General features: G+C 38.3%; 1 protein-coding gene across 4 annotated transcripts in view; it reads left to right on the top strand.

Moving 5' to 3' along the window:
- NPAS3 (neuronal PAS domain protein 3) overlaps window positions 1–21,727 on the top strand; it is a 958,674-nt gene that overhangs the window by 424,587 nt on the left and 512,360 nt on the right. The gene's annotated exons all lie outside the window — the stretch shown is intronic.

Raw genomic sequence — 21,727 nt, 5'->3', positions numbered from 1 at the left:
GACCTCAGAACTGGCGGGGAGCTGAGCTGTGATGTGCGTATTCAAGCAGAACTTGAATAAGTGGATGAGGAAGTTTGAGTAGGTACCTTCTACAGTTCTTTCTAAAATTCCATAAAAGCTTGTGCATTCCAATTTAAGCAGATTTCAGGTTTTGTATAGGTGTAAGTGGGGAAAAAAGAATGCAAACCTTCCTGGAGGATTTAAGCAAAGCAAGTTACACTGAAAAAGAAAGCATACTAATGAAAAGGCTAGCTTTCCATTTTAAGAACATCTGAAAGTGACAAGAGAGGAATATAGCAAATGGCTATTCAGTACTATTGATGATAAAGCAACATGAGTTTGCTCCATGGCAGAAGTATTTCATCACAGCAGTCAAAGTGTTCTGAGACCATACACTCTGTTAGGCACTGTGCTGAGTGCTTTTGCTGTGTTCTTTTCTTAAGTGTTCCCAACGTTTCCATGAGGTAGGTGTGTTGTCATTACCCTGTTTTATAGATGATGAAACCAAGGCTTAGCAAAGCTAAGTAGTTTGTTTGCAGCCATACATCCAGTGAATGGAAAAGCTAGAATACAAACCAGAGTATCACCTAACAGCTGCTATATAGTATGAACCTTTAACCAGTAAAAAGAAAGACTTATGTAGCTTATAACCATCATTGGTCAATCACACATGTTGAAGTGCTTAGGAATATAATGTCTTCCCCTATGATCCAGCAATTCCACCTCAGTGTATACCTCAACCAAACGAGTTGAAAGCAGAGTCTCAAAGAGATTTGTACACCCTTGTTCATAGCAGCATTTTTTCACTGTAGCTAACAGGTGAAAGCAACAGACGAATAACTAAATAAATGTGTATACATACAAGGGACTATTATTCTGCCTTAAAAGGAAGGAAATTCTGACAAATGTTGCAACGTGTGTGAACCTTGAGGACATTATGCTAAACGAAATAAGTCAGTCATAAAAAGACAAATGTAGTATGATTTCACTTAAATGAGGTACCTAAAGTAGTCAGTTTCATAGGGGCCAGGAGTGGACTGGTAATTGCCAGGGGAATAGGGACTTATTGTTTAATGGGTATAGAATTTCAGTTTTGCAAGATGATAATCTTGAGAGTAAATGCACCATGATATAATGTGTTTACTACTGGAATGTGCACTTAAAATGGTCAAGATGGTAAATGTTTTGTTATATATGTCTTATCACAATTTTTAAAAAGTGTCATGATGTCTACTGTGTATCTCCAAATGTTTCCCCAAACTATATATGTGCATGTTTATAGTTTGAGCCACAATTAGCAAATATTAACAATTGTTGAATTTAGGGAGAAATTATATGGATATCTACTATTGTTTTAACTTGTATGTATGTTTGAAAATTTTGTAATAGTTGAAAGAAGTGTAAAGTTATGAGTAACAAAAATGATTCCATACTTACTTAATATTTAAAATATTAACCAAATCTCCTTTAAGTTATCGCTTAAATCTGACATCTTCTAAAATATTTTTGACTGTTCAAAGTCCTACAGATTTATCTTTTTTTATATGATTAACAACCCTCCAATACTAGCTATATCCTCCAATTTTTTTGTATGTGGCTGTTTTAATTATCTACTGCTGTATACCAGGAGGGGCCTCCAAATAAGTAGCTTCCAATAGCAATGAGCTAATATTGCTCATGAGTCTGTGGATTGCTAGAGAGCTTTCCTTCTGGTCTCCCCTGAGACAGTGTGTCAGCATTCACCTGGCCCACGGGCGTAGGCTATCAGAGTGTTGGGTTTTCTTGCATGTAGCTTTGCTACATGGTTAGTACAGGCTGCAGTGGGTCTCAGGCTGGTGACATTTCTTACATGGCAGCTGGACATCATGAAGGCAAACATCGTAGTTACCTGGCTACTTAACAACTGGGCAGAAAAGTTTACAGCATGACTTCTGCCTCTTCCTATTGATTCAAGCAAGCTACAAGGCCATCCTCGATTCAAGGGAAGGTGAAATAGACGCCACTTGTTTTTACCTTCTTTGCTACTATGCCCACCTCCTCATGGGAGAAGCAGCACAGAATTTATGGCCACCTTTAATCTACCACAACATTGAAAGCTGTTCAGTCTGTCGCACTGTGGTTTAGATTCTGCATTGGTGATTAAGAGACAGTCTTGCTCTCTTTCATACCACAGTTCAATCCTGAGAAGGAAGGGGGGAAAGGAAACTGACATGGATTAAGTAACCATGGGAAGCACAGTGCTACTTCCCTGTCCTTCACAAAAAATTCTAGGGCAGCACTTACTATCGTGTTTGACAGGTGAGGTAGCTGAGGCTCTACCTGGTTAAGAAGCTGCTGACTCGACGTGTGAAAAGTAGAGAAATTCAGCCCCAGTTCTGCTTTGCACTTTCTTCTTTCCTAGATGCTTCACTTGTGAAATAAAATAGAAGGAAGATCAGCCTCATCAGTTTCTAAGATCCTTTCTAGTTCTGCCACCATGTTGATCTGATGTTATATAATGAATGCTTTATACTATGAAGCCCTGCTCCTTCCAGCCTCTCCTTTTCCCCTTCTATGCCATCAGTATATAGCTTCCACTGTCCTCTAAGATTCTCAGGGATGTCATTCAGTGTTTGATCTCCATGTCTTCACTATAGCCTGGGTATGCCCCAGGCCACCTACATTCTCATCCTTCAGGGTCTACTGCGTAACATCCTTGGTAAAACGCTATCTCCCAGGCCTGCCTTCCTATGCACCTCAGCATATTTTGTGAAATCCTACAATGAAGTGGTTTTCAACGAGGCACAGTTTTGGCCCTGGCAGATGTTTAGCAATGTTTGGGGACATTTGAGGTTTTCACAACTTGGGGCATGCTGCTGGAATCTAGTGGGCAGAGGCCAGAGATGCTGCTAAACATCCAGTAATTCACAGGACTCCCCCGCCACATACACATACACACAGGACTCCTCCACACACATACAATAAAGAATTATCTGACTCAAAAATGTCCATAGTGCCAAGGCTGAGAAACTTTACACAAAGCATCTTGTCACATTGACTTGTTAATTGCTTGCATGTCTCCTACTCCTGATTATGAGTTTTTGTGAACATGTTTTATTTTTAATTATTGTATCACCAGTATATGACACATGGGTAGACACTGAGTGAATGTGTTCTGATCGGATGAGTCAAACCCAGAATATGACCAAAGCCTTAGGGGAGTGTAACTATAAAGGAGTGGCGCTTAAGGTAAGAGATTTCTTCCCACTGTGACTGGTCAACCGGGAAGGATTTTGTAGAGAATGTGGGCTTAGCGAAGCCATCAAAAGAAGAATAGGTTACTGAGCAACAGAAGAGCACTTGAGGGAAAGGGAACAGCGTGAACAGCATATGGGACAAAGAGAAGTACCGTGTGGTTAGGAAGGAGGGTTGTGCAGTGAGACTGGAACACCGGATGCATAAGGAAAGAGTCACAAAGTAAGACCTAGGGTTGGGGAGTTTTGGCTTGGAATGACTGCCTAGAGAGTAAATTTCAGTCACCAGTAAGTACACTTAGAAGGTTTTGATTGGAAAGGAGGTTTAATGTTGTTTTTAGGAAGATTGATCTGGTAACAGGGTATCAGAAAGAAGAGAAATACAGATTCACGGAGCAATCGTTGGTCTTGTTCAGATAATGAGTATCTCCTCAGAGATGATGCCGTTAGAGGCAAAAAGGAGAAGTGGACACACGACGTGATTTGGCACCCCAAGTAGATGGCAAGCTAGGTGAGGACGGGAACTGTGATGTTCACATCTATGTCACGCACAGCACTTCACCTGGCAGAGGAAGCACACGGAATACATGTTCAGTACATGCACGAGCCAGATGTTCCCCATTGAGACCAATTTCCACATATCATTGGGGAAACAAATCTCATTTCTTTCTGGAAAAGAAAACATAGAGTTGCTGATGACTGGCGTTTTGTTCATTGCGTGATCAGTGGTAGGATAGATGGCCAGTGTACAAATGTCAAACCAGGAGAGGAAACCACAGTTTGAAGGATTGAATCAAGACATCCTTTAGCTTCTCCAGCTGGCACCTCCAAACTGACTGTGCTTCTTGTCCTGCTCACCGCGGACACGTGCGGAAACCCGCAGAGAACATCACCCCTCCAAGTGACAGGTGACGGGAAACACCATGCGAAGATGAGTTTCTCTAACCTTCGTGTGTTTACTCTGTTATCAGGGTTTTGCACACCTCCCCTAGGGTGGAAGAGGTAATTAAATTTTAGTATAAAAGACTTCCTACCAGACATCAGGCTTCATGGGGGAATAAAAGTAAATAATAGATAGCAGGGACTATCAACCAGTGATTAGAGCTCGTCCTGCTTAATTAGTTCAAAATAACTTCAAGGCAAGATTGTGGAGATTTGTAGATACTCTAGAGTTGACCAACACAGGATGGGATTCAAAATGGGATGGAATTCATCTTTAAGAGGTAGTCTGGGCTGGGAAACAGTGGGAAATAGAATGGGCTATCATTCTGGTGTTTTCACTGACTCCTGAGGTAACCTGTGTAAGGCACACCTTTATTCAGATTCTCCAGTCTCATTATAAACAAGAGTAGAACAATGTGGTCCTTACACTCTGCTTGGGAGAATTTGGGGGTTGATATGATGGATGTCCGTAGACATAATAACTGCAGAAAGAGGGTATAAGTATTGAAGCCGGATTGTCTGGGTTTGAATCTTAGCTTCATCACATCCTAGACAGATGCCCTTGAGCAGCTGGGCTGTCAGTCCTGTGCCTCAGTTCCTTAACTGTAAGAGGGAGATGATGATTGGCCTGGCCTCTCTCTGTGTGGTAATAGGTTAAACATGTAAAGCTCTTAAAAGATAGCTGCACACAAAGTAGGCGCTCAGTACATTGAAGTCCTTGCTATTGATCACTCTTACCGTCTGTATCTTGGGCTTCCCAGGTGGCACTAGAGACGAAGAACCCTCCTGCCAACGCAGGAGACATAAGAGATGCGGGTTCGATCCCTGGCTTGGAAAGGTCCCCGGGAGGAGGGCATGGCAACCCACTCCAGTACTCTTGCCTGGAGACTTCCATGGACACAGGAGCTTGGCGGGCTACAGTCCATGGGCTCACAAAAAGTCAAATATGACTGAAGCGACTTAGCACACAGCATCTTTATTTTATTATATCTTTAGTGCTGTATCATACATTAGTCAGTGTATAAATAATTGTACTCAATAACTGGAATGTCCTTAAGGCACAGCAAACCCCAGCACCAATACTCATCTTACAAACAAAAATTATGTGATGAGCCTTGAGAAATCAGTAGGATTTAGACAAGTAAGAGGGAGCAGAAATTGCAGAAACTGCTGACAAACCTACAAGAGTGGAGATTGGGCCAGTTAGGTTCGGTGAGGGAGCATGGAGCCTGGCCTTGCCAGGGAAGGGGTTGCTTTGCAGAGTAGTGGGAAATAGATGTTATGCTCCCTAGCAGCTCTCCAGTGTAGTGATGTGGATGTATAGACACTGGGCTAAAGGTGAATAGATTAAATTGTACCAAGAATGATGAAAATTACTGGCAGTGATAAAAATCAAGGTATCTCTCAGTGAATTGCAGTACCAGCAGAGTTTGACGCTGGGGAATGCTTCTGACTCCCACTGCCAGTGACTAAATTCATCTACCCAGACTGATGCTGTCATAGTAATGGAACCATACTGGTTGGCTTCAGATTTTAGTCTATAAACTGGCTGCCAGATTGTAAGCGTGGTATTCATATCTCCTTTTTGCATTCTGGAGGAGCCATTATGTCCTTGGTAAGTGTACAGTATAACTGTGTGTTTTGATATGCATACATATACATGTATAAAGTGCAAGTTCTTTAGAACAAAATTTTAAAGAAGGCTATTTGTTACTGAGGCTCTCTCATCCTTCCTTGGCCTTTTGCTAAACATTTTGTCTTTTCACTCCCGTTCCAATAGCCCTGTACTCTCTGCCTATGTTCAACAAATTCTAACTAAAAGTTCCTTTAAGCCATTAATACTTGGTGGGTAAAACTAGAATAGGTGAAACTGAAAACGTAAAACTGCATAGATCCAAATGAATAACTTGCTGCTGGTGAAATTTCAGGTTGTAGAGGAAGTTTGGGTGAGACACCCTTGATTCAGGCAATATTCTATTCTGACCATGGAAAGATAGGTGCTTTCTGCCTGTACATATATCTGACCTACATAATAAAAATTATAAGAGATTTTTCTGACTTCTTGTTGTTCATTTGCTCAGTTGTGACTGACTCTTTATGACCACATGGACTGCAGCAAGCCAGGCTTCCCTGTCCTTCACTATCTCCTGGAGTTTGCTTAAATTTATGTCTGTTGAGTTGATGATGCCATCCAGACATCTCATCCTCTGTTTGCCCCCTTCTCCTCCTGCCCTCAATCCTTCCCAGCATCAGGGTCTTTTCCAGTGAGTCAGCTCTTTGCATCAGGTGGCCAAAGTATTATAGCTTCAGCATCAGTCATTCCAGTCAATGTTCAGGGTTGATTTCCTTTAGGATGGACTTGTTTGATCCCCTTGCTGTCCAAGGGACACTTTTGAGTTTTCTCCAGCACCACAGCTTGAAAGAATCAATTCTTTGGTGTTCAGCCTTCTTTATGGTCCAACTCTCACATCCATACATGACTACTGGAAAAACCAGCTATCATTTATCTCTACTAAAACTTACGTCCTCACAGGCAGGTGCTGTGTCTTATTCTTCTGTGTTTGCCTGGCTTATAATAGCACCTGGTACATATACATGCTTAATAATTATTTGTTGATGGAATGCTTTCATAATGCATCAGGGTCCCCAAAGCTACTTATCGCAAATTCCCCCTCTAGATCTGTCTTTTTAAATAAAATAACCTAATGGACTGTGAGTTAGTATCTCATTTATCTGCATATTCCATCCACACCCTTCGTACATCCCCTCCCACCCTTGCAGAGTGTTCATTAATGTTTGGGAAGAAAGGAGGAAATAAATAACTTGGTAATGAGAATAAGCCGTTGGCCCCATGTTGAGTGTCGTCTTGGTATTCTGAGAAAAGTGGTCGACTGCTGAATACTAAGAATGTCAAGTAAGTAGCAGAGAGACATTTTTCCTGAAATAGATCAATCTCAAACAACTTTTTACCTCTTTCCTTTTAGGTGCTGAATACAAAGTTTTGTTTGAGAAATAAATAGTTGTTAAGATGTTAAGTGTTACCATGGAAGGTGGTAACACTTTGATATGCTTTGCTGTTTGTAGTCTTTTAATGTGCAATAGCAATATATGAGGAATTATGTAGATGTGGGCACTTAGAATCAGGGTAAAGGGAGTGAGGAGACGTACTCTTAGGATGTAAGCATCATTTGCTGTATCCCTGCTCAGGATCATTCCCAAAGTGTAGGAACAACTATGGGGAGAAAAGTTTATGACTCAGTTTCAATGAATAATTAGTACTGTATAAATCTGGGGGGCAAGAGGCTTATGCAGATGTTTAGTAAAATTTAAGAATGCGATGGTGTAATAAATTATTCTAGGATAAATTTTCTGCCTCTCTTCTCAAGACAGGTAAAAGTTCTCTTCTTTCTGTGTAAACTCTAGTATCCAATTCTGATTTGATATTCCCACTCTGTTTTTGTAATTAAAACATCATTTATACTGAGAATAATTAAGACAACTGTACATTTGATTTTAAAATCAGTTTTGAGTATTGTGCCTTGTCAAGCTACAAGAATGGTTCCTGCAGCTTTTACAACGTAGCATTAAGAAGCAGACAGTGACCGCAGGCACCTGAGTGGAAGGTTTGACAGTTTGATAAATTAGGAATGACACTTGCCAAAATGGCTGTCCTTCCTGCAGTCTGCCAGTGGAGCATTTGCACACTGTTAATTGAATTGGCAATTTGTGTAACAGTGCCTGCCCCTGAGCTTTTGTAACGCCGGATCTGCCATTTAAGTCTGATAATCCAGGACTTGGGAATAACGACGAAAAGCTTCACATGATATTACTGCAGATTTAAAATGACAGTCGGGGACCTTGTTGCCAATTTCCCATTAAATGAGAAATAATTAACAATAGCAATAACAAAGTCTTATAAAGCTGGAAAGTTAAATTGACTTTTCAGCACTAGTATCGTACAAAATTGCTCCTAGTGTGATTATTGGATTGCCCTTTCAAGATTATATACCCTAAATAGTTGCGTATGATGAACCAAACATGGGACGTTTTGTAAGCTAATCTGTTTGATTGTTGTGAAAATCTCCTGATTATCTACAAGGATTGTATCATCATTAAGAATTTGCTTTATGCTATAAAATTTCATAGAGATAGAGACCTTAATGAAATAACAGAGATTCTTATTTCCTTAATTTTGCTAGTAATTTAATGAGAGCTGCAACAAAATGCTGAACTACAGCTAGATAATGTCAACTGTAAGTATTTATAGAGTACTATACGTGGCTTTTTTGGATGTACTCCTTTGATGCTTTTCAGAGTTTTAAGAACTCCTGAGTAATTTTTGGTGTGTGTTTGAACAGTGGTTTGTATATGGAGCAATGGTTTAGAACAATACAGATTCCTGGCACGGGGTTCTTTTTAAAATTGCAAAAGATATTAATTTTCTATGATTTTCAAACTCATGGAAGTTTATGTTTCACTGTTACTATCTGTTTAGTTCTATAGTTCAGATCTTTGGGGTGGTATTGAGTTAGTCACATCAGTACAGACTAGAGGACTAGAGTGGTTCTTACCTGATACCCTCTGAATGGCCATATCCAATGCATACAGTCACATTTGCAGTTAAATATTCTGACTGCCACCACCTTTGATCATATACTGGTATGTTGATATTTGATAGGTAAGGAGTGGGCTCCAAAATAGCTAGAAGAGTTTTAGGAACCAAGTTGATAGCAAAAGATGATCCTTTTTCAAATTTTAGGTTATTTTTTATTATAGACTCATTTCACAGTGGGATATTCAGGATATTCAAGAATAGGATAGAACCTTCTGTTTTGTTTTTTTTTAACTGTGGTTAGAAAATAAGATACTCTTGCTCTGTTTTTTAAGAGTTCGCATTTTTTTGACCAGTTAGTGCATTTCATTGATTTAATGTGAGGACAGAATGTAGGAGTGGAAACCTCCAGATAGAGTGGGGAAAAGAACCCGTCACCTTGATGGAGATCTGGGCTTTTCTATGCAGAGGTTTTATTTGAAGCCTGAAGCTGTGGTGACTACCGGGGAAAAACAGAGAGAGAAAGAGTGTTCTGAGCATTAACAACTTAGGCTTAGGAGGGGGGCAGAAGTCTATGAAGGAAACCATAAATACAGAAGAATAGAGGAGAGAACATGGGGTGGAATGAGGTGAAAATGAACTTTAAAATAAAAAGCACAGTATGTGGACTCATTGCGCCTGGGTATTTTTAACACCTCAGCACTATAAAATTTGGCAAGTCAGAAAGACTCCTGGGTATCCATCTCTTCACTGAGAAATGGGGATAAATAAATGCCTGTTTTTACCTCATGAGGGTTTTTTGGTATGAAAATTAATTGGATTATTTTATGTGAAACCAGTTTGCAAAGTATATGAAAATACAAGCTGTAAATAAAAGTAGCAGTATAGTAAGAGCATAACTTAGAGAGAGAAGTGGTCAAAGCTTTAAAAGCTGTGGAACTCTGAAAGAAAAGGAAGAGGAGGAATGCCCGGTGGATGATGGGAACATGTTCTGAGCCACATGGAGAGTTTGATGTTCATACAGTGGTGAGGACAGGTGCCGGGGTCCAGGGCTTACAGAGAAACCAAGTTTGTAAAGAAATGCAGTAGCAGGTGTATATGTCAAGGTGCTGGTGGAGCTGCCTGTTATCCCCAGAATGATGAGGATGTGTGTGCAAAGGACTGATGAGTGTTACAAAACAGGAGAGTAACTTGGCATGAAAATTACTGCATTGCCACACTTCACAATGTCTCTGAAATTGAAAACATATCTTGTAATTGATGTATATGCTTAGTATGATGATTTTTCTTTTTTTTCCCCAGGAGAACTGATAGTCAACTGATGACATATTTAAAAATTAATGGCAGTTTAAGATTGTTGCAGTTTGGCCACGTGTTACTATGAACATAGCTTGCTGGTGGCCGACTTTGGCATGCTTAATCATTTTAAAATATTTGAAAGATTTCTGTACCTGTCCTCATCCAAGATTAGGACATTATTTTATTGATCATTTGTTGAATACAAATCATATTGAGTGCTTATGGTATATTAGACACTCTACTGGAGTATTGTATACATAATGTCATTTAATTCTCAAAGTCATACTAGGAATTTGGTACTGTTTTTAGCCCCCTGCATTATATGTGAGAAAACTGAGGCTTAGATTAGAGGCTATGTTACTTAAAACCCTGGCTTGCTGTGAAATCTGATGCTAGGTTAGATGCTATTGAAAAGTCAAAGGTACACACGAAGTGCTTTGTTCCTCTGGGTTACAGCGTAGGGAAGCTAAAGCACATATTCAGAAAACAAGCATGTAAGGAAGACACACTACCAGTGCTGTCAATACCACAACAGAGGCACAGGCAGGCTAGAAGGATTCCATGAAGAGAGACATTATTTCCAACTAGGAAGTAAGGGGGAGTTTCTTCATGGACAGCGGGAATATTTGAACAAGTAGAGATGAAGGGGTGGTAACACAAGCAGAAAGAACCGGGTGAGTGAAAGAAATGGAAGCTTCCAAACAGCATGTGTGTTGAGGAAATACTAAGTTACCAGGGTTAACTGGACTGGAGTGTGTTTGAAGAGGAATCAGTTCAGTTCAGTTCAGTTCAGTCGCTCAGTAGTGTCTGACTCTTTGCGACCCCATGAACCACAGCAGCCAGGCCTCCCTATCCATCACCAACTGCCAGAGTGTACCCAAACCCATGTCCCTTGAGTCGGTGATGGCATCCAACCATCTCATCCTCTGTTGTCCCCTTCTCCTCCTGCCCTCAATCTTTCCAGCATCAGGGTCTTTTCAAATGACTCAGCTCTTCACATCAGGTGGTCAAAGTATTGGAGTTTCAGCTTCAATGTCAGTCCTTCCAATGAACACCCAGGACTGATCTCCTGTAGGATGGACTGGTTGGATCTCCTTGCAGTCCAAGGGACTCTCAAGAGTCTTCTCCAACACCACAGTTCAAAAGCATCAATTCTTCTGCACTTAACTTTCTTTATAGTCCAACTCTCACATTCATACATGACTACTGGAAAAACCATAGTTTTGATTAGACGGACCTTTGTTGACAAAGTAGTCTCTGCTTTTTAATATGCTGTCTAGGTTGGTCATAACTTTCCTTCCAAGGAGTAAGCGTCTTTTAATTTCATGGCTGCAGTCACCATCTGCAGTGATTTTGGACCCCCACCCCCAACAAATCTGACACTGTTTCCACTGTTTCCCCATCTATTTGCCATGAAGTCATGGGACCGGATGCCATGATCTTAGTTTTCTAAATGTTGAGCTTTAAGCCAACCTTTTCACTCTCCTCTTTCACTTTCATCAAGAGGCTCTTTAGTTCTTCTTCACTTTGTGCCATAAGGGTGGTGTCGTCTGCATATCTGAGGTTATTGGTATTTCTCCCAGCAATCTTGATTCCAGCTTGTTCTTCTTCCAGCCCAGCATTTCTCATGATGTACTCTGCATCTAAGTTAAATAAGCAGGGTGACAATATACAGCCTTGACATACTCCTTTTCCTATTTGGAACCAGTCTGTTGTTCCATATCCAGTTCTAACTGTTGCTTCCTGACCTGCATACAGGAATAGTGAGAAATAAAGGCAAAATATTCAGTGCATTTCCAACGGACACCACCCAGTGTTTTGTTCGTGTACTTAAGAGTAATCAGTTTAATTTTTTTGCCTTTTATTTTGGTTTTGTGGCGCCACCCACTTGGTAAAACCATCCCTGGAATTATAATAGATTTCTGATTCATTCTTGGTTATTTTGTGTTTTCAAAATGTTCTACAATAATCTTTGACTAGAAATAATCATGATAGATATTATTTTAATAGTTCAATTTACATAAAAGTTTATTTAGAAAATTTAATGGAAGGAAACACTCTGATTTTTAATGGTGATGCTGAGCTGTCATGTCAAGATGAAGAGTCTTGGATGAAATTAACTGATAGCTCATGTATGATGTTCTGCTCTTTGCCTTAAGGATTACATACATTCCACAGATACTGCTATCTGTGTGATAAGATATGTGACACGCCCTGCTCATTAAGCTTTTATTCTAGAGTCGGGAGGGGAGGGAACAGGCAATAAACAAGCAAATATGCTAACAACATGATTCAGGCTAGTGCTGAGTACTGTGAAGAAATGAAGCAGGATGATTACTACAGGTAACATTGTGTGCTGCTGTTGATGGGTGAGCAAGGAAGTCCTCCCACAATTAAGATTTTGGCTGAGACCCTGATACCCTGAAGGAGCTGGCCACAGCAAGTCTAGAGACAAAGAAGTTCAGTGGAAGTGACAAGCACAGAATTTCTCAGGTAGGAACTAACTAGGTCTCTTCTAGGAGTAGAATTTAAAAAACAAAAACAAAACAAAACAAAAACACCCAGTGGGGCTTGGGTGTATAAGTTGGAAGGACAGACTCAGATGAGGTTGGTTAGACAGGCAGGGGCACAGTGGCGTGGGCCTTCTGGGACTCAGTGGGAGTTGGGTTCTGTTCTGCGTGTGATAGGAAATCATGGGATAGTTCTTAACAGAGAACACTATTAGTAGACCTTTTTCCCAAGCTTATCTTGAACATTATTAATATGAGATGGTGTGTGTGTGAAACACTCAAAAGCATGTCTGGAACACATTCAGTGTTTAGGTTAGCATATGTTACTGTTAGATGACAGTGAGCAATCGTCTGTCATTCTTTGTAAATGCTCTGGCACATACTAGGCAGTATGAGTGTTTAGGTAACTAGATAAAAATCAAAATGCATGGGTATGCTCACTTCACCCTCACACCTTTATTGTTTTTCATTTTAAACTTTAAAGTTGTTGGTTCTTAAAAACACTTGTGTTCTCTAAATTGATGATCTCCAAATTCATTCTCGGGTACCTCGTGGGTGACCCTGGGCAAGTCACTCTTCAGAGCTGTTGTGAGTATTAAATGAGATAATCTCAGCAGCAGGTGTATGGTGGCATGTAATGTGCACTCAGCGGTGGCTCTTTTAATGATCTAATTATAGTTCAGTACACTCTGTTTAGGTTCATAATTCCTTCAATTTGTGATTTAATTACTTGGAAGGATAATTCCATTCACTGTATACTAAATATCTCAATGTGTAAAATAAGACTAAAATCCCCTTTCATGTCTTCACAGAGGCACTTTCATAGTTATTAGACATCTCATATTCCACAGGCCTTCTCAGAAGCAGACAAATAAATTGATAGTCACTTAACATTCAGTTTGGAGGGTCAGGGAGTTGAATTTTATGGAAAAGGTTATTCAAAGAGTCTGTTTTTCCTGAATTTATTTGTTTGTGAGGACAAAGAGAGGAGCTTGCAATTTATAATTTCTATTGAGCAATGACCTACATGTAAAGAGATATTTTACTTATTTATGAAGAATAATTAATTATTTGCTGGCGTGAAGGAGGAAAGCATTCTAATGAAGGCATACATTTTAACGCTTGAGGTGGAGGAGAGGAAACAAAAGTTGCCAAAATTTAAACTATTTACAGTTTGATGATTTAGTATGAAAGAGATAAAACATTCCTCAAACTGGTATAGTACTAAGGGTAGCAGTGAGTTGAAATTTATAATAATGTTTTATATGCTGCATCGTAACTCTTGAAATTCAAGCTTGTAAATCAGGAATCATCTTATCAGGGTAAGATCTCATCAGTATCCAGACATTTTTAGGGCTATAAAGTTGTTCATAATTTACACATATGAATATAGTACATGTACAAGCAAACTTCAACTCTCTGGAACTTAAAGGAGATTATTTTGGGTAAAAGGGGGCCTATTCTTTAATCACCAAACTTTTTCTTTTTTATTTAAGTTATCGTGGAAAGAATTTTTGTGTGGAAGACAATTGAGCCTTTTCTTTATGACTTAGGAGTATTATTATGTATGCATTTCATTGCCATGAAAACAATCTGGTTGATGTCCTAGGGACTTTGGACTATGAGGCCTGCTGTAACTATATACCAGATTGGCCTGTATCATAGTTCATTTTGAGAGTTTTTTCCCCTGCTGTTTATCTCCCCCTTTTTCTGTGGATCCCTTACTGTCAGTCATAATTCTTCTCTACTGTTAGCATTTCTAGATCTCTCTTTTAATTTTCTGTTTCAGATATGGTTTTAGCTTGGACACCTGGGTTTGTTGGCATTATGATAAGCCAAGCATGAATAGAATCTGATAGAAGACAAAGGGATCATCTGTGAATAAAGTACCTGGACTCTGTGATAGTTTTTTGATCTTTCAGAGGCATTTTCCAGGTTTCTTCATCTCATTTGCACCTTGGATGAGTAAAACATCCTTACACAAGGCTCAGAGTCACTTCCTGGAACAAACTGTCTTAGCTCCATGCATGTATGTGTGCATGTATGTTATGTGCAGTTCCCCAGCTGTGAAATGTGCGTCTGTCTAGTTCTCTGCCCTACACTAATACGACCCCCAAAATAATGCTCTTCCTAATGATGTTTTTAGAGGTTTGGAGAAATTGCCATCACTTCTCTAATTTCCTTTGCAGCTCTTGTTCCTGAAAATATTGTAGCCCATGCTTTGCGCACTAAGTATGTAAATGAGATCTTTGAGAGTTCTACATAAAACTTTAAAGGAACAAGCCTTCCTCCCAAATTTTAAGTAATTAAAGCTTCTGAATTGTCCAGACTTTAAACTCACATAAAATTATTCTAGTTGTAAAGTTCCCAAACTGATTTTATTTATTTCTCTAAGTTCCTTAATGTGGTTTCGCGGCTTGGTTTGACCTCTTGACTAAAATAAGTTTACCAGCCTTTCACCAAAATGATGCTTATCTTTACAAAGATAAATATGGCCATATTTCTAAAAAAAATTTAGATTAAGAAAGTAGGTTACTGGGATTTATGAAGACTATTTTTCTTTTCAAATAATAGATCAGTATCATGGAATGCAGTTAGATACCTTGGAAAGCCATTAAATAGAAATACATCATGGTTTTTAGGGGAAGAAAGGCAAACACAGAGACGAGAGGATACTGTTAGATGGTTCACCCATGTACCAAACTGACCATTTGGGGCCAAGGAAGCTGATTTTTATGTTTTAAAATTAATCCAACCTAGATTAACCACGTCGCGTCCCCTTAACCACAGGCATGTGAATCTCAGGGTAGACAGCTGTTTGGATGTCCCACGCTGGGACTGCTGCCCTCAACAAACGCTTCTGATTCTCCTACATGGTCACTTGGCAGCATCTACGTGCACCCATATGGCTAAATGGCATCGTGCCTGTTTACAAGTTGGTTGGATCATTTTCACTAGGACCCAGGTGCCAAGCAAACATAGATTCACTCTAACTGCCTACTGAACTATGCATCTTCTTTCTCAGAAACAAAACACCTCTCCTTGGTAATGACCTCCAAGTTTAAGGCAATATATTTATTGGCATTTTATTGTCTTCACTACATTTTGACAAGTTCTCTGTCTGTAAAGATAGCAAAGGAAACAAAAGTAATGATATCTCCTGTAATTACAAAGCAGACAGTGCCAAAAAAAATGTGAAATACAAATTTGGGCTGTCACCTCTGACCTCTTAGGATACATACAATTCCCAGAGCATCTATAGTCCTGCTTGAAGATGAAATGGAGCATTGGTTGCTTCTGTGACACTGCTGCTGTTGCTGCTAAGTCGCTTCAGTCGTGTCCGACTCTGTGCGACCCCATAGACAGTGGCCCACCAGGCTCCCCCTTCCCTGGGATTCTCCAGGCAAGAACACCGGAGTGGGTTGCCATTTCCTTCTCCAATGCATGAAAGGGAAAAGTGAAGTCGTTCAGTCGTGTCTGACTCTTCGCAACCCCATGATCTGCAGCCTACCAGGCTCCTCCGTCCATGGGATTTTCCAGGCAAGAGTACTGGAGTGGGGTGCCATTGCCTTCTCCAATCTGTGACACCAAGACTGGTCATTTAGCTTTTCTTTTCACAAGCTTCACAATTTGAGTAGAAATAGTAGTTTCCACATAGAGGATATGATGAAGATACATGAGATGATACATATGATATGCTTTGAGCTCCTTGAAATAAATTTATTTTTTTATGTGACTACTATATGCCTCAATGAAGGAAATTATGTCCTTGCCTTAGAAATAACAAATAGATGTCTAACAAATTCAACATCTTTTGCTTTTTGCTTTCTAAATAGCTGATTTTGTATCCTACCTGAGTTTATAAAACTTTCCCCTATATTCTTTTATTTAGTCTTCATGTAAAATTTATGAAGTAGGATGGTCAAATATTATTATTAGTTTTATTTTACAAATATTGGAAACTGAGGCTAAGAGCAGTATTGTGACTTATCTTAAGGTTTCTTAACAAGTTTGAAGTGACAGAGTCAAGACTCCAACACATTTTTTTCCAGAGATTCCATTGCATTTAGGATGAAAGCATCCTTGAGATAATATATTCATTTAGATGGATTCAGTTTTATCTCGTTATTAAGTAAAACCTCCATAGTTAAGAGGTTGATTGGAAAATATATATTAACATACTCATTAAAAGTGACTTTAATAGGAAATATCCCTAACAGCTGCCATTGTAATTTATTGCTCTTATTTTCTCATTTAATTTGCTTTTTGAGTAATGTTTTGGGTCAGTTTCTTGGCAACAGTTTTGATTTGATTGTTTCCTTTTGTTTAGAAGGTCACAGAATTTTCGTTTGCCTAAAAGGAAGAAAATTTGTCAGGATTCTAAAAACCCATAGTATTCTAGATGTGACATAAAATTTTAAATCTTCATCACTTATAATTAATACCAATTTATGAACACTGGCATGACATTAAGTCCATTTTATTGAAGCAGTTGAAAACAAATCAGAAAAGTTATGGGTAAAGGCATTTTGAAGGAGACATGGCCTAATTTGACTTTGGTGTTGCTTTCTTCTTTTAGTAGGATGTGTGTCAGAATTCTCTCCTGGAAATTTTGAATCAGAAGCATAATGTAAATGGGAGAGAGATTTTATAACCAGGTGGATTGTAAGATAAATGCTTAATGTTGAATATGAATACGAAAGGGTTGAAAAGTTGGATTGTCATTGAGTCAGTGTTTGACATCTGAATAAGAAATATTTGGAAAATAGGTATGGCAGGTTCATTTTGTCTTATATTACAAATATCCCACTTTTCACTTCTATTTGAATGGTGTTTGATATGAAAAAGCCTTTTTTCACTTTTAAGAGTCTTAATGAAGTATATTTTACACACCATACCACCCACCCATTGTAAATGTATAATTTGGATGGTTTTAGTAAATTTCAAATTGTGACCATCACAATAATCCAGTTTTGAAAGAAATCCATCATCTCCATCAAAAAGTCCCCTCATACCCACTAATCTCTGTTCCCACTCCTAACCCAGGCAAGCATCAACCTACTTTCTGTCTCTCTATAGTTCTGCTTCTTCTAGAGATTTCATGTAAATATATTCATTAAATATGTAGTCTTTTGTGCCTGGCTTCTTGGGCTGGATCTTCATTGCTTTGTGCAGGTTTTCTCTAGTTGCAGTGAGCAGGGGCTACTCTCTAGCTGTGGTAGATGGGATTCTCATTTCAGTGGCTTCTCATGTTGGGAAGCAGGGATTCTAGGCACATGGGCTCAGTTGCCCCACGGCATATGGAATCTTCCCAAACCATAGCTTCTTTTACTGGCATAATGTTCTTGAGTCTATTTAACTTGTATGTGTCTATATTTAGTTTTTTTTTTAATTGCTATTAGTTTACTGCATAAATATGCCATATTATATATGTCTTATAAATATATTATACATATATTTGTTTATGTGTTATTTAACAATTGATAGATATTTGGATTGTTTCTGATTTCTGGCCATTTTGAATAATGCTGCTATGAAAATTCACATACAGGTCTTTGTGTGGAAAAATGTTCTCATTTCTTATAGACACGTAATAATGTAATTTAATGTTTTACAGTAAAAGCATGTTTAATTTTGAAAGAAAATGTAAAAATTGTTTTCAGAAGTGATGGGATTGGACCATTTTATATCCCCAACAACAACATATGATGATTCCAGGTTTTTTTTTTTAATAACCAGTTCCAATTTTTTTGATTGTGTAGTAGTATATCACAGCAGTTTTATTTTGAATTTGTTTTCTATTGCAGTGTAACAAATTACCACACACATAGCAACTTAAATCAACATACCCTTTCATCCCCAGTTCCTCTGAATTAGGAGTCTGAATACAGGTTAACTGGGTCCAGTGTTGAGGCACTCACTGATGGAAATCATAGGGTTGTCTGGGACCACAGTCTCATCTGAAGACTGAGGACCTCTTCCAAGTTCACTGGTTGCTGGAATAATTTAGCTCCCTGAGGATGTAGAGCTGAAGTCCTCCTGTTCTTGCTGGTTATCAACTGGGGATTCCCCCAGCTTCCAGAGAACACCCTGGAGTGGTCCTGGACATGTGGCTCCTTCCAGAGGCAGCCTACAACATGGTGGTTTGCTTTGTCAAGGCCAGCAGAAGAACCCTTTGCTCTTTGAGCCTCTCTTTCAGAGAAGACACATAGGCCTCTTTTAAAGGGTTTGCCTGATTAGATCACACCCATCCAGGATAATTTCCTATTTGATTCACTCAAAGTCAACTGATTAGGAATCTGAGTTACATGTGTAAAATCTCTTCACTTTTTATCTTACAATTCCACCTTATCAGGGGAGTGAAATCCCATCGTATTGACAAGTATTGTGCATACTCAAAGGGAGTGGTTATACAAACCAGGGAGTGAGAGTTTTTAGAGACACCTTAGAATTCTGCCTGCCACTATTTCCTTAATGATTAATGAGTTGAGTGTCTTTTCATGTATTTATATATTTATATTTATTCATTTATTCATGTCCATTCTTATTATCTTCTTTGGTAAAATGGTGAAACTTTTTACAAATATTTAACCATTTTATTGAGTTGTTTCTCTAATTGAATTATAAAAGGTCTTTATATATTCTGGATACATATACTTTATCAGGTTTATGATTTGCAGATATTTCCTCCCAGTCTGTAGTTTATCTTTTCATTTTCTTAATAATGTCTTTTGACTTTTAATTTTGGTGAGGTTCAGTTTATCATATTTTTTATAGATCATATTTTGAGTGTCATATTTAAGAAATCTTTGCCTGATTGAAGTCAGGAAGATTTTCTCTTAGGTGTCTCTTCTAGAATTTTATAATTTTGCTCTTAAATTTAATTCTGTGATTCATTTGGAGTTCATTTTTGTACAGAGTATAAGTACCTAAGTTTGTTTGCTTATTTGTTTAGGCATATATATATACACACACACACATATATACCTGTAACTCAGGTTCCTAATCTGTTGACTTTGAGTTAATCAAATAGGAAATTATCCTTGATATATATATATATATATATATAATTATCCTGGAGATATATATATGTATTGTGTGTGTGTGTGTGTGTGTGTATATATATATATATATATATATATATATATATATCCAGTTGTTTCAGAAACATTTCTTTAAAAGACGCTCTTTTCTGTTTGAATTGTCTTGATACTTTCATTGAAAATTAGTTGACCATATGTGTAAGGGTTCCTTTCTGAACTCTCTCCTGTTCCATGGATATATGTGTCTATCTTATGTCATTACAACATTGTTTTGATTTCTGTAGGTTTAAATTAGGTGTTGTAAGTCCTACAACTTTGTTCTTTTTAAAAATTGCTCTAGCTATTCTAGCTTATTTGCATTTTCATATAAATTTTAGAATCAACTTGTTAGTTTCTATGAAAAAAGTCTGTTATAATTTTGATAGAAATTCCACTGAATCAATTTGAGCAAAATTCCTGTCTTAACAATATGGAATCTTCCAAACCATGAGCACAGCATATCATTTCATTTATTTAAATTATCTTTAATAAACTCTAAGCAATGTTTTGTAGTTCTCAGTATGCCTACAAGTATAGTAATTCTTTGGTAAATTTATATATGTGTTAGGCATTCAGTCATGTTTGAGTCTTTGCAATCCTATCAGCTGTGGCCTGCCAGACTCTTCTGTCCATGGAATTCTCTAGGCAAGAATACTGGAGTGGGTTGCCATTCCCTTCTTCAGGGGATCCTCCCAACCCAGGGACTGAACCCTGGTCTCCTGCCTTGCAAGCCAATTCTTTATTATCTGAGCCACCAGGGAAGCCCTCTGAACCAATATTTTTGATGACTGTTGTGAATGGAATTGTTTTCCTAATTTAATCTTCAGATATATCATAATATATGGATTTATGGCTGATTTTTATTTAAATGTTGATCTTTTATCCTGAGACCTTGCTTGACTTGTGTATTATTTCTAAAATTGTTTTGTGGGCTTCCCTGGTAACTCAGCTTGGTAAAGAATCCACCTGCAATGCGGGAGACCCCAGTTCGATTTGTGGGTTGGGAAGATCCCCTGGAGAAGTGATGTGCTACCCACTGCAGTATTCTTGGGCTTTCCTGGTGGCTCAACTGGTAAAGAATCCACCTGCAATGTGGGAGACCTGGGTTTGATCCCTGGGTTGGGAAGATCCCCTGGAGAAGGGAAAGGCTGCCCACTCCAGTATTCTGGCCTGGAGAATTCCATGGACTGTAGTCCATGGGGTCGCAAAGAGTCATACACAACTGAACGACTTTCATTTTACTTAGGATATTTTATTTATAGAGTCGTATCATCTATGAATAAAGACAGTTTTAATCATTCCTTTTTAAGTGGTTTTAATCTTTTTCATACCTTGTTGCACTAGCTAGAACCTTCACCACAATGTTGAAGAAAGAGCCTTGCAAAGAGAAAACTTGGTAATTTGGGGGGTAGCTTGAAAATAAAACAGAAAGTTTGTTATTGTCCATTTTTTAGATGTAAATGTCTCTTCTTAATAGTTATTCTAAAAGCCATCTTTTGTCTAAAACCCTTCTTCTTTTGACTTTTTTACCTAAGAATTGTGATAAATCTGTTTTTTAAATAAACAAATATGCATGAATTAGTGGGATGGTGGAGAGATGCTTTTAAGTCTTTGTGAAGATCCGATGATTCCCAATCCACAGAGATCATTATTGTCTTTTGTCTATGCTATTACCAAATCTTTTAGGCATGTTTTGGTGTACTATCACAACTTATACTCAAATACCACGTGTTTTTCTTTCAGATGTTTTCTCTTTTCCCAAAGAAGAAATGTAAGGTGCATTGTCCTCATAGTCAGAAGACCTGGAGTCTAATTATTAACTAGTTACTGTTTGATTTTTGGCAAATCACTCACCTTCTCTGAACTTCTGGTTTTCATTCATTTGTGTAGTGAGGTGATTGGGTCTTATTTTATAAGCTTAAATACTATTCTGTGTTTTAATATTTTATGGTTATGAGCACACACTACTTTGTGCATCTGCAACAAGAAAAACAAAATTAACCATACTTTAAATAATTTTTAAAAATTAACTTTGTTTTCTAAATGCATTAGGGAATTGAGAAGAATCCATACAATCACAAAATACACTTGTGTTAAAACAAAATTTTT

Source organism: Bos grunniens, chromosome 21 (assembly GCF_055505025.1).
Source record: "Bos grunniens cultivar Pamir isolate PY7600 chromosome 21, Bosgru_T2T1.0, whole genome shotgun sequence".
NCBI lineage: Eukaryota > Metazoa > Chordata > Mammalia > Artiodactyla > Bovidae > Bos > Bos grunniens.
Note: the sequence above shows the minus strand (reverse complement) of the source record. Positions and strands in the feature narration are given on the sequence as shown.